The sequence below is a fragment of the Macaca nemestrina genome, chromosome Y (assembly GCF_043159975.1).
Source record: "Macaca nemestrina isolate mMacNem1 chromosome Y, mMacNem.hap1, whole genome shotgun sequence".
Classification (NCBI taxonomy): Eukaryota; Metazoa; Chordata; class Mammalia; order Primates; family Cercopithecidae; genus Macaca; species Macaca nemestrina.
Genome location: NC_092146.1, coordinates 4,034,227 through 4,050,398, shown reverse-complemented (window position 1 = coordinate 4,050,398; position 16,172 = coordinate 4,034,227).

Sequence of the window (16,172 nt, the reverse complement as noted above, 5' to 3'; positions counted from 1 at the left end):
TGGATACATCTTGAAGTCATGAGGCCTAGTGAAATATGCCAGACACAAAAGGTCACATATTGTATGGCTCTATTTATATTAAGTGTACAGAACTGTCAAATCCATAGAGACAAAACTCAGATTAGTAATTGCCAGGGGCTGGGGGAGGAGAGAATGGAAATATCTCCTTAATGGGTATGGGGTTTCTCTGGCGGTGATGAAAATGTTCTGGAACTAGGTAGATGTGATGGTTGCATATCACTGTGAATGTGCGAAATGTCACTGAATTGTTCACCTTAACATGGTTATTTTATTATATTATTTTATTTTATTTTACTTTATTTTATTTTATTTTAAGGCTGGTGTTGCCCAGGCTGGAGTGCACTGGCATGATATGGGCTCACTGCAAGCTCTGCCTCCCAGGTTCACACCATCCTCCTGCCTCAGCATCCCAAGTAACTGGGACTAAAGGTGCCCACCACCACGGCTGGCTAATTTTTTGTATTTTTAGTAGAGACAGGGTTTCACTGTGTTAGCCAGGATTGTGTTGATCTCCTGACCTCATGAAGAGCATAGGCATTGAATAAATACTCCCATTTCAAGAGGAAGAAATCTGCCAAAAGAAAAGAGCTACAGGCCCCATGCAAGTCTGAAACTCAGCAGGGTAGTCATTAAATGTCAAAGCTCCAAAATAATCTCTTTTAACTCCATGCCTCCCATACAGGATACCGACTGCAAGGAGTGGGCTCCTAAGGCCTTGTGCAAGGGAGGTCTCAGAGAAAAAAAAACATCCTGTGTGAATCAAAGAAATTTATTTTGATTTTTTTCTAATTTCCTCATTATAGATCTTATTTTAAGGTTGTGAGTTGAACACTGGTTCACTGTGTGGGAAAGAAACTGAAGAACGCTATCAATTTACACATTTTACAGGGACTGCTTATGGAGCTCCTTGGTATTCTAACTATTCAGAAGGTAGGATCTCAGTGAATGAGACACTTGGAAAAACATATTTTTTTCATATTCACATTTATGCTTTTTTTGAATAATAATTTTGTTTAACCTTCGGCGTTCTTTTTTTTAACGTGGCTTTACCTATGGAGCCATTTATAATGTGTTAGACATCCTCATTCAATGGGACCTCTGCTACTAGGACTCAACAGTAGTTGCTCAAGAAGTGGCAATTAATAATGCGTCAGAAGTCAGTGAGAGGGAATATAAAGACATGTAAAGGCTTACCCTTGTTCTCACCCTTTAATGAAGTCTGTGATTTATTTATTTATTTATTTATTTTTTTAGAGACCGGGCCTTGCTATGTTACCCAACCTGGATTCAAACATTTGGGCTCAAGCAATCCTCCAGTATCAGCTTCTAGAGTAGCTGCAATTACAGGGGTGCACCACTGCACATAGCTATTTTTTAAATAATAAGCATTTTAACACATTTATCTAAAACATAGTGACAAAAGAAAACAGAGAAACATAATATTTGGAATACTGGGGAGTAGTGTCTGTCACTTCTGTCCTGTCTGTTGCAATTTTATAAAAAGCCTTAAGAACCAGCAGTGTACAATAGTTTTCAGGGAAACAGACATGTATCTGCTATGAGACCATTTTTTAAATGATGAAATAACTGTATGTGTGTTTGTATGCTTTGTATGTCAGTTTACAGTAGATAGCTACTCAATTCCTCTTTGAGATGTAAAAGGAAAAAACTTCCACAAGGTGTGTGTTACAGACTGAATGTCTGTGTCTTCACAAAATGCATGTGTTGAAATCCTCCCTTCAGGGTGATGGTGTTATGAGCTGGGGCGTTTGGGAGGTGATGAGGTCATGAGGATGGAGCCTAATGAATGGGATGAGTGCCCTTATAAAAGAGACCCCAGAGGGCTCCCTCGGCCCTTCCACCATGGGAGGACACAGTGAGAAGGTACGGTCTATGAACTAGGTAATGAGTCCTGACCAGACATGGAATCTGCTACGCCTTGATCTTGGATCTCCAGCCTCCAGAGCTGTGCATGATCAATTTGTTATTTATAAGCCATCCAGTCTTAGGTATTTTGTTATAGCAGACTCAATGGACTAAGACAAGAAAAGAAGACTTTGGCTTCAAGCAAAGTGAACTTGCTCCTCTGTCCTTAATAGACACAAACAAATGGAAGACTACATCATCCCAACCCATAACTCAAGGATTTTCAGCCCAGAAGCAAAGATCCAGCTGACATACGCAAAGCTCCTCTCTGCACAGGAGTAAACAGAAAGTGTGCAGATCATAGGTAGCCCCTCCTATTTGTGCAAACCCTTTTGTGAAACTCCATGTTAGACAGATTCATGGCAGAACCATAACTTTGGTAACCAAAAAGGAACCTTGAACATTTGTACAGTAATTCATCTGTAAGTGCATTCTGACAAGCCAAGATATTCTTGGCACTGTGCTTGTCATTGTCAGTCCAGTGAAGAGCAGAATGGACTCATCAACTTTCGTGAGCCACATACTAAAGAAAGGGCTGAGAAGTTAGTGGGCATTGGCTACCCGGTACAGGTTGCATGGGGATAGACGACTTAGAAGTAATCTTAAGGTGGGAATGGAGTGATCAGAGGAGGCTTCCTGATGCCTGTGCACCTTCTGAGCCCCTTCCGATGAGTGACAAGTGGAAAGGCTACCTTGAGCAAAAGAAGAAGGGAGTAGGATTCCTAGCAGGAAGGTGGGGTTCCTGCTTGACATTTCTAGTAGGAAGATGCCCCAGTGCCTTGGCTCATAGGAAAAAAGAGCAGATATTGGGGTACTAAAATTGATTAGCATTTGCTGGTGTGCAGCATGTACTGAAGAGGCAGGCAACAGTGATCACATAATGATGAATTTAGAGATGAAGGTGTGGAGATAAATACCACCCACATGAAAATAAGCAAGGTGTTTATTCAGAGCTTGCTGTAGGAAAGGAATCAGCAATTATTACTCACATCTGGCAGAGATTCAAAGGCCGGCACAGTCATGGGGAAGCTTTATGGTGGGGAAAAAGGGAAAACTAAGGTGTATTTTTACTGGAGGCAGTTGGGGGTTCACCAGAGGTGAGCATCCTGTGTGACTGGTTAGGGGGCACATTTGGGTTTCTCTGCTTAGTCCTGAGTTGTAAGTAGGGGAAATATTAGGGAAGCTCATAGTTATTGCTCAAGTTCTGGACATCTTGGGTTGGTTGCTACAGGGCTTGCTGTCAGCTTCCTGGATGTTACTGCAGGTTACAGGTTAGACCTCTGTATTTATATATGGTCTAGTCATCATCCATTTGTATATTACTTCTCTCAATGGTAAGGATTTGAGAACATGTGCTAGGAACAATAGTTATTTAGATGTTTGACCTCAGGGAATTTTTATTCTACTACTTGTTTTGTCATTGTTTGTCTGCATCTGTTCCATTTTTTCCCACGTTGTGATGTGCAAATATCACATCACTGTTCTCCCAAACATGTCATTCAAGTTTCTTGTCTTTTCCTCCATGGTTTTTGTTTCTGTATTGTTGTTCTAAGTTTCAGATATTTCTTTAATATTCTAGTTCAGGGATTGGCAAACACTTTCAGCAAAGGACCAAATAATAAATGATTTTGGCTTGGTGGGCCATTCAGTCTCTATTGCAACTGCACAACTCCATCATTGTACTGCAAAAGCAGTCATGCAGAATATATAAATGTATAGGCATGACTGTGCTTAAATAAAACTTTATTTACACAAACAGGCTGTGGGCCAGACTTGGCTCTTGTTACAAAATTTTTTGACTTCTTTTCTGGCTTACTTATTTAAGTCTCAACAGATGTGTCTGCATCAATGAATATAATGGCAAGTAGAAATGCATAAATTTGTTTTTTATAAAATTGTATGAAGTCTGAGTATGTGTTATATCTGTTTAAATACTCTGAAAGGCATCAGAGTATGCAAACTCCAAATTTATCACTTTGGTTTGAGAATTATTTTTAGCTGAGGTGGAAGGATGCTTGAACCCAGAAGTTTAAGGTTACAGTGAGCCAAGATTGCACAACCTCACTTGAACCTGGGTGACAGAATGAGATTCTGACTCAAAAAAAGAGAAAAGAAATAAAGCAAAATAAATAATAGAGGTGCAGAGGAGATGCCAACTCCACATATGGCCAGATAGCCTTGAGGAACAAGAAGCACAATTTTCCAACTTAGAAAATAATTATGTCGCTGGGCGCGGTGGCTCAAGCCTGTAATCCCAGCACTTTGGGAGGCCGAGACGGGCGGATCACAAGGTCAGGAGATCGAGACCATCCTGGAAAACCCGGTGAAACCCCGTCTCTACTAAAAAATACAAAAAACTAGCCGGGCGAGGTGGCGGGCGCCTGTAGTCCCAGCTACTTGGGAGGCTGAGGCAGGAGAATGGCGTTAACCCGGGAGGTGGAGCTTGCAGTGAGCTGAGATCCGGCCACCGCACTCCAGTCTGGGCGACAGAGCGAGACTCCGTCTCAAAAAAAAAAAAAAAAAAAAAAAAAAAAGAAAATAATTATGTCAAAGTTGAAGAAGGTATATTCACAGAGAGGAAGTGGGAGAGTCATGGACTGGCATTTCCATGAGTTCAGATGGCAGGTGGGGATCACTGAGAGCTTGAGTTGCAGGAAGAGCCACTTGTGTTGTGCGTCTTGAGTGATGACAGGCTGATAGTGGTTCTGGAAGTGACTTACGGAATCAGGATATCTGGGGAGGTTAATCATGGAACTGGGAGGTGAGTGTGTCCAACATGTTACGCATGCAGAAGGGCAGACTCTGCTGGGGTTCAGCACACACTGCCCCAAAGTACAGCATTTTGGCATATGAAAAATAATAAATAGCAGAAGGAGAAAAGCTACTCTCAACTTTCCTCAGGCTTCTCCACTGAAACATGTTGCCCAGGCTGGTCCTGAGCTCCACCTTCCTACTAGTAACCCCTACTCCCTTCTTCATTTGCTCATGGCAGCCTTTCTACCTGCCACTCATTGGCAAGGGTTCAGCAGGTACGTGCACAGGTATCAGGAAGCCTCCTCTGACCACTCTGCTTCCTGAAGCAAGTCAAGAAACCTGGGAAGAGTTCTCTAACCTTTCCCTGCAGCAAGTCCTAGGACCTTCATTCAAGAAGTGGCCTCTCTATTTCCAGAGAGAAAGAACATCTTTATTTCTGAAGACACAGACACAGAGAAGAATCTTAACCTGCAGCCCTTGCTAAGTTCCTCCCACCCCAGTCTATTCCCATTAGATCAAACCCTGTTGTCCCTCAATCACACTTCTGCATGATGTCCCACAAAAATATAGTTTTCTGGCTGATCGTCGTGACTCGCACATGTAATCCCAACACTTTGGGAGGCTAAGGCAGGGTGGATTGCTTGATTTCAGGAGTGGTCAGCCTGGGCAACATGGCAAAACTTAGTCAATACAAAATATTTATTTTCACATATATATATAAATTAGCTGTGTAAGGTGGTGCATGTCTGCAGTCTCCACTACTCGGGAGGCTGAGGTGAAAGGATGACTTGATCCCTGGAGGCAGAGGTTGCAGTGAACCAAGATTGAACCACCGCACTCTAGCCTGGGAGAGAGAGCCAGACACTATCTTGATACAATTTTCCCTGGGTCTTTTGGTTTTTATCCTAAAAGCTCCTGTATCTCATAAAATTTACGCTAAATAAATACATATGCTGTCTTTTCTTTAGCTAATCTGTCCTTTCTTATCAAGTTCTCAGCCATTAACCTTGTGATGGGTGAGGAAAAGATCTTATTTTTTCTCTCCTACAATGTATAGGAGGTAGGGAGTTTTTAAACCATGCAACAAGACTATGGAGGTGACCTGAGGAATGAAATGCCCTCTGAATAACTGCCTCAGAGGCAGAGTCAGCAAAGAGCAGAATGGACTTGGGGATTGTGGGGGGACTAGGGGCATAGACTATCAAAGGCAAGTGATGAGGTAATTGGGTGCATGGCTTATGTAGAGAACTGCTCCCAGAGAGTATGCATTTTTGAGGAAGCACGGGGCTAACCAAGATTTGCACTCTTTGCAGCTCAGAAAAATTTCTGGGCTCTGGGAATTGAGGGAATTTTCTGAATCCATGTTAGCCATTCTGGCTCCAGAAAGAAGCTACATGTCCAAGTTCCCTAGTAAGCTCCCGGGGAGTTACCGCAGATGTGGCTAGAGACAGAAGCTGTCCCTCTTGGTGACATTAAGGGTTCTGTCTCCTAGTCCTAGTCTTTTTGCAGGACAGAAATGTGAGCTGCCTTTTTGTCTTGCTGTGTAGGGTTATTTTCTGCAAATTGGCTGAGATTGGAGTGGCACCTCCTAAAACTTCATTTTGAGGACTCTCCCCAAAGACTGGAATTCCCTTAGCAAAGATCATTTTTAATGCAAATCTTCTGTTTCAATAAAAAAAAAGTAAAAAGAAAACATGACCTCAGTTTTCTGCAAAACAGATGAATCCAGAGGCCGAGGCGTGTGGATCACAGGGTCAGGAGATCGAGACCATGGTGAAACCCCCTCTCTACTAAAAATACAAAAAATTAGCTGGGCGAGGCGGCGGGTGCCTGTAGTCCCAGCTACTCAGGAGGCTGAGGCAGGAGAATGGCGTGAACCCAGGAGGCGGAGCTTGCAGTGAGCCAAGATTGCGTCACTGCCCTCCAGCCTGGGTGACAGAGCGAGACTCCACCTCAAAAACAAACAAACAAACAAAAAACAACCAAAAAAAAAAAACAGATGAATCCTTGGTTTACACCAAAAGGCAAAGGGCTAATTAATTTTTAAAATGCTGACCTCCTTTGACTTATTTTAATCCTTTAGATGAAAAACATGTGTCATGATTGCATGTGTTTTTATTCTTCCACAGGCTTAGAACTCTGGGTGTTGGGGGAGGCTTTCTATACGCCTCAAAGCCCTTAATACCTCATTGTGAACTGGCATCTTGGTTTACTTTTTTCATGAGTGTCAGAACAAAGACATGCCTTGTGAGGAAGGGAGAGGCAGGGGTGAATTTTAAAGCATAAAGAGATTGAATTTACAAGCACCAGAGGTTGGAGGGGGGAGAGAAATTTACTTAGTTGATTAATTTGCCTGGAGTCGGTCAACGTATGCCAATTATATGACCAATTTGGGTAGAAAGTAGACCTAGAAAAAGGAGAAAAAACAGTATACAAATGAACATATGTGAGGTGATATTAGAGCATTGGCAATGAGGTTATAGTTAATTTTAAGAGTGTTTGTTGGCCGGGCGCGGTGGCTCAAGCCTGTAATCCCAGCACTTTGGGAGGCCGAGATGGGCGGATCACGAGGTCAGGAGATCGAGACCATTCTGGCTAACACGGTGAAACCCCGTCTCTACTAAAAAATACAAAAAACTAGCCGGGCGAGGTGGCGGGCACCTGTAGTCCCAGCTACTCGGGAGGCTGAGGCAGGAGAATGGCGTAAACCCAGGAGGTGGAGCTTGCAGTGAGCTGAGATCCAGCCACTGCACTCCAGCCTGGGCCACAGAGCGAGACTCCGTCTCAAAAAAAAAAAAAAAAAAAAAAAAAAAAGAGTGTTTGTGTGTAATTGGCTATCAAGAATTATTAGCCCTCAAAAATAATATTAATTCAAAATATAGTTGGATTTGAATAAAGAGTGGCTTGTGTTAGTGTTGCAGAAACAGGAGGATGAGAGAGGCCTTGGGGTGTATACAGGAGGATATTGAGTGCACTCAGACCCAGCAGACTTAACATCCAAAACCTGGGCCCAGGACAAAGAGAGCACTTGGCTTTTATACACACTTCAAAAAGGGGGTGGGATAGCTTGAAGCAGGCTTGCAGTTACAGGGGCATGAAAGCAAGGATACAGAGGCAGAACAATTAAACAAATTGTGACAGGTTCATAACTGAGGATTACACATGACTGTTGCTATGCAACCCAGATGACTGTTATATAGGTTTGCCCTAGTGCCTAGCATGGCTTATTCCATGACCTTCACTATGGTGCCCAGATGGCTGTATCTCAGACCTGCTCAGATGGCTCATGACCTTCATTCTATTGCTTAGCTAAAACAGAATACTTCAAGTTACTAGTTACAGAGAATAAGAATCTATAAACTCATACCATAAAACAAAGGAAAACTTGTTTTTCTTCTCTCTTTGCTGAGGTAGTGCTGGGAGAGTCTCCAGGGCACATTTCTTTGTGTCCTAGCTTCTTAGATAGTATTACCAAGACTTTTCTTGGGTCTGGGCTGTGCCTGTTGCTGCCTCCTAGACAAGTCAGTCAATAAAGGAAAGCTAATTTCTCTTCTTTTATATTTTATCTTTCTTTCTTTAATTTCTTGCCTATTAGGGAGGATTTATAGCTTACTTACTTCTCCTTGAGCTTGGCAGTCATAGTCTTTTCTGGGGAAAAAATACAGTAGAGGTATTTTAGAATAGAGTAGAAAATAAAATAAAGTAGGTTCCTGAAAGTAAATCTATGCCCTCACCACATACAAGCTGGGCTCCTTTGTAACACATCTCCACAGTAACTATATCTGCTTCACAAGGAATTAAACTAGAAGAAAAGCATGGACTACTATGCACACACAAGTTTTTAATATCTTCTTCTGGCAAGTTTTACGTATTTTCTTAACAGCATTGATTTACAGGATCATGAGCAAGAAACATTGATAGCCATGAAGACGAATAAGGAAGGAGAAGTGATTAGTGAAATTGATGATGATTTCATGTCTTCTTTACCATAAGGGATGCCTAAGTTTTGCAATTCATATTATCAGATCTGATAAATTAGAAACTCATCCACTTCTTGCATGCACTAGAAAAAATGGCAGACACTGTGAGCCCAAGCAAAGCATGACTAACTAAACTTTTTGAAGAACAGAAAACTGCAACACACAATGAGATCATGTTCAGTTTCCCAGAATTGTTTTTTGACTAAATGGAAAAAAAAAAAGAAAAAGTAATTTGTTAAAGAAGCTACAATGTCTACATCAAAGCCAAAAACACTTGGAGCTCTAAAAATGCACTTAGCATTTAACCCAGGGAGAAATGTCTGTTTTTCAAAAGTGAATTAGGGCTGGGTTCTTTGTCTTACACCTGTAACCCCAGCACTTTGGGGGGCTGGGGCGAGAGTCTCACTTGAGCTCAGGAGCTGGAGAGACCACCATGGCAAAACCGCATCTCTACAGAAAAAAGAAAAAGAAAAAAAGATTAGCTGGCCATGAGGTCATGTGCCTGTAATCCCAGTTACTTGGGAGGCTGGAGATGTGAGATTCACTTGAACCCTGGAGATTGAAGTTGAAATGAGCCACAGTCTTACCTCTAATCACTAGCATGGTCAACAGAGTAGGACCTTGTCTTAAAAAAAAAAAAACTGAATTAGGAAGATCAATGATTTAAGAAAATAAAATTTGACTGAGATTTGGGGAATGTGGATTATTCAGAAAAAAATGCAAAATGTGATTCCTTTGTAAAAATGTGCTGGCATTATTTAAGTATTAATAATGTAAATAAAGTATTAACACTCTCAAGAGTGATATATCTTTAAAAAACAGCTAGAGTGATTTCAGTGTGGAATAATTGCTTTGGTAATTTGAACTGATCGAATTGACAAGATAATTACTAAAGCTAACTTCATTTTGCATGTATACATGATGACGATGTCCAGGAAAACTTAAATGATGGTATAAACTATCATATATATGGTAGACTCCACATCCACCTGGACCACTGGCCTCAGGACATATATTATCATACATATGGTAAGCTGCACTTCCACTTGGAGGCCTAGAAAGGGGACAGGTATTATCATACATATATATGGTAGATTTCATATCCACCTGGAGGAGTGTAGCCAGGACATATACTATTATAAATATGATAAAATCCACTTTTGGCTGGGCGCAGTGTGTCATGCCTGTAACCCCAGCACTTTGGGAGGCTGAGGCTGGTGGATCATGAGTTCAAGAGATTGAGACCACCCTGGTTAACATGGTGAAACCCTGTCTCTTATAAAAATACAACAAATTAGCTGGGTGTGATGGTGCACGGCTGTAGTCTCAGCAACTCAGAGGAGGAGAATCTCTTGAACCCAGGAGGCAGAGGTTGCAGTGAGCCGAGATCATGCCACTGCATTACAGCATGGCAAGACTCCATCTCAAAAAAAAAAAAAAAAAAAAAAAAAATTCCACTTTTAGCTGAAGAACTGGAGCCAGGGCATATACCAGCATATACACCATAGGCCTCATTTTCACTGGAAGTATTGGACCCAGCAAATATACTACTACATATATGGTAAATTCCAGTTCCAAGTGGAGGACTAGCCAGGAGCTTATATTATCATCTATGTGGTAGATTTTACATCTACCTGGAGAACTAGTGGGGAGTATATATTACCATATATATGGTAATTTTTACTTCTACCTGGAGGACTGGCAGAAGGTCATATATTATCATACATATGGTAGGCCCTACTTCCATCAGGACATATAGTATTATATACATATATATGGTAGACTTCCTCTTCCACCTAGAGGAATAGATGCAGGGCATATTTTACCTTGTATATAGTAGGCTCCCCTTCCTCTGGGAGGAATACCATAAATATCATATATATTATCATATATATGGTAGACTCCTTTCACCTGGAAGACTAGACCTAGGGCATATATTATTATATATATGCTAAACTCCCCTTCCATATTGAGGACTGGAACCAGGGAATATACTATATATGGTAGACACCACTTTCACCTGAAAAACTGGATCCGGTGCATATATTTTTATATATGTGGTAGACTTCTCTTCTACCTGGAAGAATAGAACAGAACATATTTTACCTTACGTAGGGTAGACTCCTCTGCCACCTAGAGGAATAGACCCAGGGCATATATTATCATATATTTCTTCCATCTGGAGGACTGAAAGCGGGGAATATATTATATATGGTAGACTCCTCTTTCACCTGGAGGACTGGAGCCAGGGCATATATTATCATATATATGGCAGACTCCCCTTCCACTTGGAGGAAGTAGACCCAGGGCATATTTTACCTTGTAAGTGGTAGACTCATCTCCCACCTGGAGGGATAAACCCAGGACATATATTATTATATATACGATATACTCCTCTTCCACCTGGAGGACCCTGTGTGATGGTTAATACTGAGTGTCAACTTGATTGGATTAAAGGATACAAAGTATTGAATCTGGATGTATCTGTGAGGATGTTGCCAAAGCAGCTTAACATTTGAGTCAGTGGGCTGGGAAAGGCAGGAGCCCCATTAATGTGGGTTGGCACAATCTAATCTGCTGCCAGCTCATTTAGAATATAAGCAGGTAGAAAAATCTGAAAAGAGAGATTGACCTAGCCTCCTAGCCTACAATTTTCTACAGTGCTGGATGCTTCCTGGCCTCGAACATCGGACTCCAAGTTCAATTTTGGAACTTGGACTGGCTCTCCTTGCTCCTCAGCCTGCAGACGGCCTATTTTGGGACTTTGTGATAGTGTAAGTTAATACTTAATAAAGTATTTAGTTCTGTTCCTCTAGAGAACCCTAATATGCCCAGGGCATGTATTTCTATATATATGTTAGACTCCCCCCGGAAGACTGGAGCCAGGACATATATTATAAATGGACATATATTATAAATACATGGTAGACCCCCCTTCTACCTGCAGGACTGGATTCAGGGCATATATTATTATATACATGGTAGACTCCCTTCCTCCTGCAGCCAGGATATATATTACCTTACATACTGTTGGGAGAAAAGCTGAGTGTTGGGACAGAAGCTGAGGCAGGCGTTGGAAGATGTCCAGGATCCAGGGTAAAACCCCTTGTGGCCTTTGCAATATGTCCAGACTTGCTGGCTCCTTGCCTCTAGCACTTCCATGATCTCAAGTAGCCATGAGTTTCAAAGAAAATGCTAACCTATTACAGCTATAGTTCATTCTCCTGATACATCGCAACTCCCACATCCTCACCACGTGTTTCTTTGTTTGATCACTAATAAATAGCTTGGGGTCCCAGAGCTCGGGCTAGTGTTGGCCCCCTCGTCTCACTTTCTCTCTTGTCTTTTCTCATTCCTTTGACTCCACTGGACTTTGTTGCCCCCATAGCCTGGTGTTGGGTCTGATCACTGTTTTAGACAGCAGTAGACTCATGCATACAGTCTACTGTTTTGTACAGCAGTAGACTCATGCCCACAATGACAACATTAAATCCACCCAGTGAGGTTTTCTATTGTAGCATTGACTGCATGGGGATTTGGACAGCCAAGTCCCCATGATCTCCAAATCCACTGGATGTCCTCCCATGCTAAACACTGACTTGGAAAAGTCTCAAGTTGTGAAATAGATTCATATAAAAATGGACCCTCAGCTCCTCATCTGGGATTCTGTAATTCTGAATGTGTCCTTGTTTTTGGGCACTTCCTTGGACCATGTTTTGAGTGACTTGCCTGCACAGCTTACCTCTTCCTTGGACACTGCCAGTGCTACAGCAGTTGAGATAATGAGTGGTTGTTTTTGTTTTGCAGTGGTAATCAGGGTTCTCCAGAGAAACAAAAACAATAGGATATACAAGTACATAGAGATTTATTTTATGGAATTGGCACATGATTGTGGGACCTGAAAACTCTAAAATCTTGAAGACATGGTGGTAGGCTGGAATTCAGGTACGATTGACGTTGCACACTCAAGTCCTAGTTCTGCAGGGCTGTGGGCCGGAAACTCGGGCATAATTTCTATACTGTAGTTTTGAGGCAGAATTTGTTCTTTGGAAAACCCCAGTCTTTATTCTTAAGAGTTTTAACTGGTTGGATGAGGCCCATCTACATGATAGAGGGTTGTGTCCTTTATTTAAAGTTAATTGATTGTAGACATTAATCACATTTACAAAACAACTTCACAGCAACACCAAGACTGGTTTGAGTAAACAATTGGATACCATAACCCAGTGAAGGTGACACATAAAATTAACCAATACATCCCAGGGACACTCAATAGGTCCAGTCCATCTGGTGGAAGAAGAGTCTACCATTTATAAGGTAATGTATGCCCTAGTTCCAGTCCTCCTGGTGGAAGGTGAGTCTACTATATATATGATAGACTATGCCCTGGCTCCAGTCCTCCAGGTAGGAGGTGAGTCTACCATATATCATGTAAAATATGCCCTTGGTCTATTCTTCCAAGTGGAAGGGGAGTCTACCATATATATAATAATATACATGTGGTACTCCAGGTGGAAAGGGAGTCTACATTATATATGATAATATATATGCCCTGGGTCTATCATCCATGTATCTCATCTATCTATCATCTATCTATGTACCTATCTATCAGTCATCTATGTATCTATCTACTAAACACAAAATCAGGGCTGGAATGGAGGCTCATATCTTTAACTCCAGGACTTTGGGAAGTAAAGGCAGGAATATTACTTGAGCCCAAGAGTTGAAGATCAGCCTGGGCCAAGATGGTGAGACCCTGTCTCTTTTTAAAAATAAAAAAATAGGCTGAGCACAGTGGCACATACTTGTAATTCCAGCTCTTTGGGAGGCCGAGGCGGGTGGATCACAAGGTGAGAGATTGAGACCATCTCAGCTTACATGGAGAAATCCTGTCTCCATTAAAAATACAAAAAATTAGCTGGGTGTGGTGGTATGCACCTATAGTCCCAGCTGCTTGGGAGGCTGAGGCAGGTTAGTTGCTTGAACCCGGGAGGCAGAGGTTGCAGTGAGCAGAGATCAAGTCACTGCATACCAGCCTGGGTGACAGAGTGAGACTCCCTGTCAAAATAATAATAATAATAAAGGAAAAAAACAGGCTTTTACTTAAAAAATTTTCCTTAAAAAAGGAAAATAAAATAAAATAAAATTTTCCTTAAAAAGGAAAATAAAATTTTAAAAATTGAAAAATATAAAAATCAAATAATTTTTGTTTAAAAAAAAGAAAAATCAGGCTTTTAAATAATAAGTTTTATTCAGTATCTTACTGAAGATTGCAATCCCAGAATCTTTCAGAGAGTTTCTGTTAGACTGCTCCAAAACAGTGTTTCATCCCACAGCTTATACACAAGTGGTGGAGCTTCTGCAGGTGCTCAGAAGTCATAGAAATCACAACACATGTTCTCAGAAGTCACCTCAGATGTGCTCAGATGTTACACTAGAGCCAGTTCTCTTCAAGGTTTGGGTGACAGGGAACAACTGGTTATAGATTACCGAGGTATAGTCATTAATCTTGTCAGACATTATGTGTGGGAAGGGGCAGGGACTAGGAGCATCGAAACCATCTTTTCTAAAAATGCAGTGATTCAGGCAAGAGATGTGGGAACCTGTGCCCGATTTATACCATTTATCACCCTCAGGGCTTCTTTCACAGGCTTGGAGTTACTCCGTCAGGGATTTTGTGACATTCCCCTGGGAAACAGAAGGCACCAACATAGCTTGTTATATTTGCTTCTTTGTCTCACATATTCTGGTTTCTATTGGCAGTTTATCTGGAGAACTCTGGCTAACTCAGGAAGCATTTCCTCCTGAGAATAGCATTCAATGATAACATTCTGCAACTTACGTATTTTACAATTGGAGGAAGTAGTGGCTGTGTAAAGGAGAAACAGGGATAGAATGCCCTTCAATTTTTGGCTTCCTGCTCCCTAGAAATGTTGGACAGGTGAGTGTAAGCATACACAAGGAAGGATTTGGATGGAGACAGAGAAGCTTTGTCTGGTGAACATCATTTTGATAAAATAATTACTACCAAAATGAAAGTTTACCACCTGTTAATCAGGACGCCATCTTTTTACAAAAAATACTGCTATAAATATGACCCGATTCTTGTTAAGGTCTTCATCATCACTTTTGGTGATTACTAGTATCCTCATTTGCAAATTTATTTTGCCAGTAAAAAGTTGAAGTCTTAGAGAGGGGAGCAAGTGGCCCTAGTGTGGCCAAATGTTTTGTCTGCAAGCTTGAAATCTATTACATTTCCATGTAGCCTCCTGATTAGTCACAGTCTCTTAGAAGAAAGAAGTTTCTGTTTATACATCGCAATCCTCTGTTTTCTTTTTTAATCAATAGTTTCCTTTGTGTTATACAGATCAAGAAAGAAAGGCGACTGGACTGGGATGTAAAATTTTAATCCATCTGCCTTTATCAATAAGGAATATTCATAAGGCAAAGGGGAGACACATCATATTGTGTCTGGAGTTGGTTCCTTCCAGTGGGTTCTTGGTCTCGCTGACTTCAAGAATAAAGCCGCAGACCTTCGCTGTGAGTGTTACAGCTCTCAAAGACAGTGTGTAGGGAGTTTGTTTCTTCCTATGTGTCCAGAGTTTCTTCCTTCCAGTGGGTTCATGGTCTCACTGACTTCAAGAATGAAGCTGCACACCTTCATGAAGAGTGTTACAGCCCTTAAAGGTGGTGCAGACCCAAAGACTGAGCAGCGGGAAGATGTATTGTGAAGAGGGAAAGAACAAAGCTTCCACAGCATGGAAGAAGACTGAAGGGGGTTGCCACTGCTGGCTGGGGTGGCCAGCTTTTATTCTCTTATTTGTCCTGCTGATTGGTCCATTTTACAGAGTGTTGATTGGTGCATTTACAATCATTTGGCTAAACACAGAGCACTGATTGGTACATTTTTACAGAGTGCTGATTAGTGCATTTACAATCCTTTAGCTAGACACAGAGTGCTAGTTATGTTTTTACTGTTAGATTAGGTTGCTTTTAATCCAGATAATTATATTTAAGGTTAACTGTATATTATTATATTTTTCTGTACTAAGGTCAAAATTATGTTTTTAATTTGTTGAATTCCATAATACTACCTTATGCTGAATTGATTCGATTGCATGCAGAAGATTCTGAATGACAACCAAAATATCAGCTATATGTTTATTCAAATTCATTTATAATGTTAATTCAGTAAATGTTTTAACTGCAAGGCATCACCCTAAGGCAATCATATTCTCCAATTACGAAGTATATATGCAAAGCTACGTTATAATTAGGGAGATAATTTTTGAGTTTACAGAGTTATAAAAGATAAGTGAATTGGGAGATAATTTTTGAGTTTGCAGAATCATAAAATATAAGTCAATTGAATGTTTCCTGACTCAAATGGATTAAGGAGTTCATTTCTATAAAAAGAGGTGCAACTTCTTGGAAATGTAGGTTTCTCTCAGCTGAGTAGGGTGTTTTCTTCTCTAACTATGCTTATGTGTC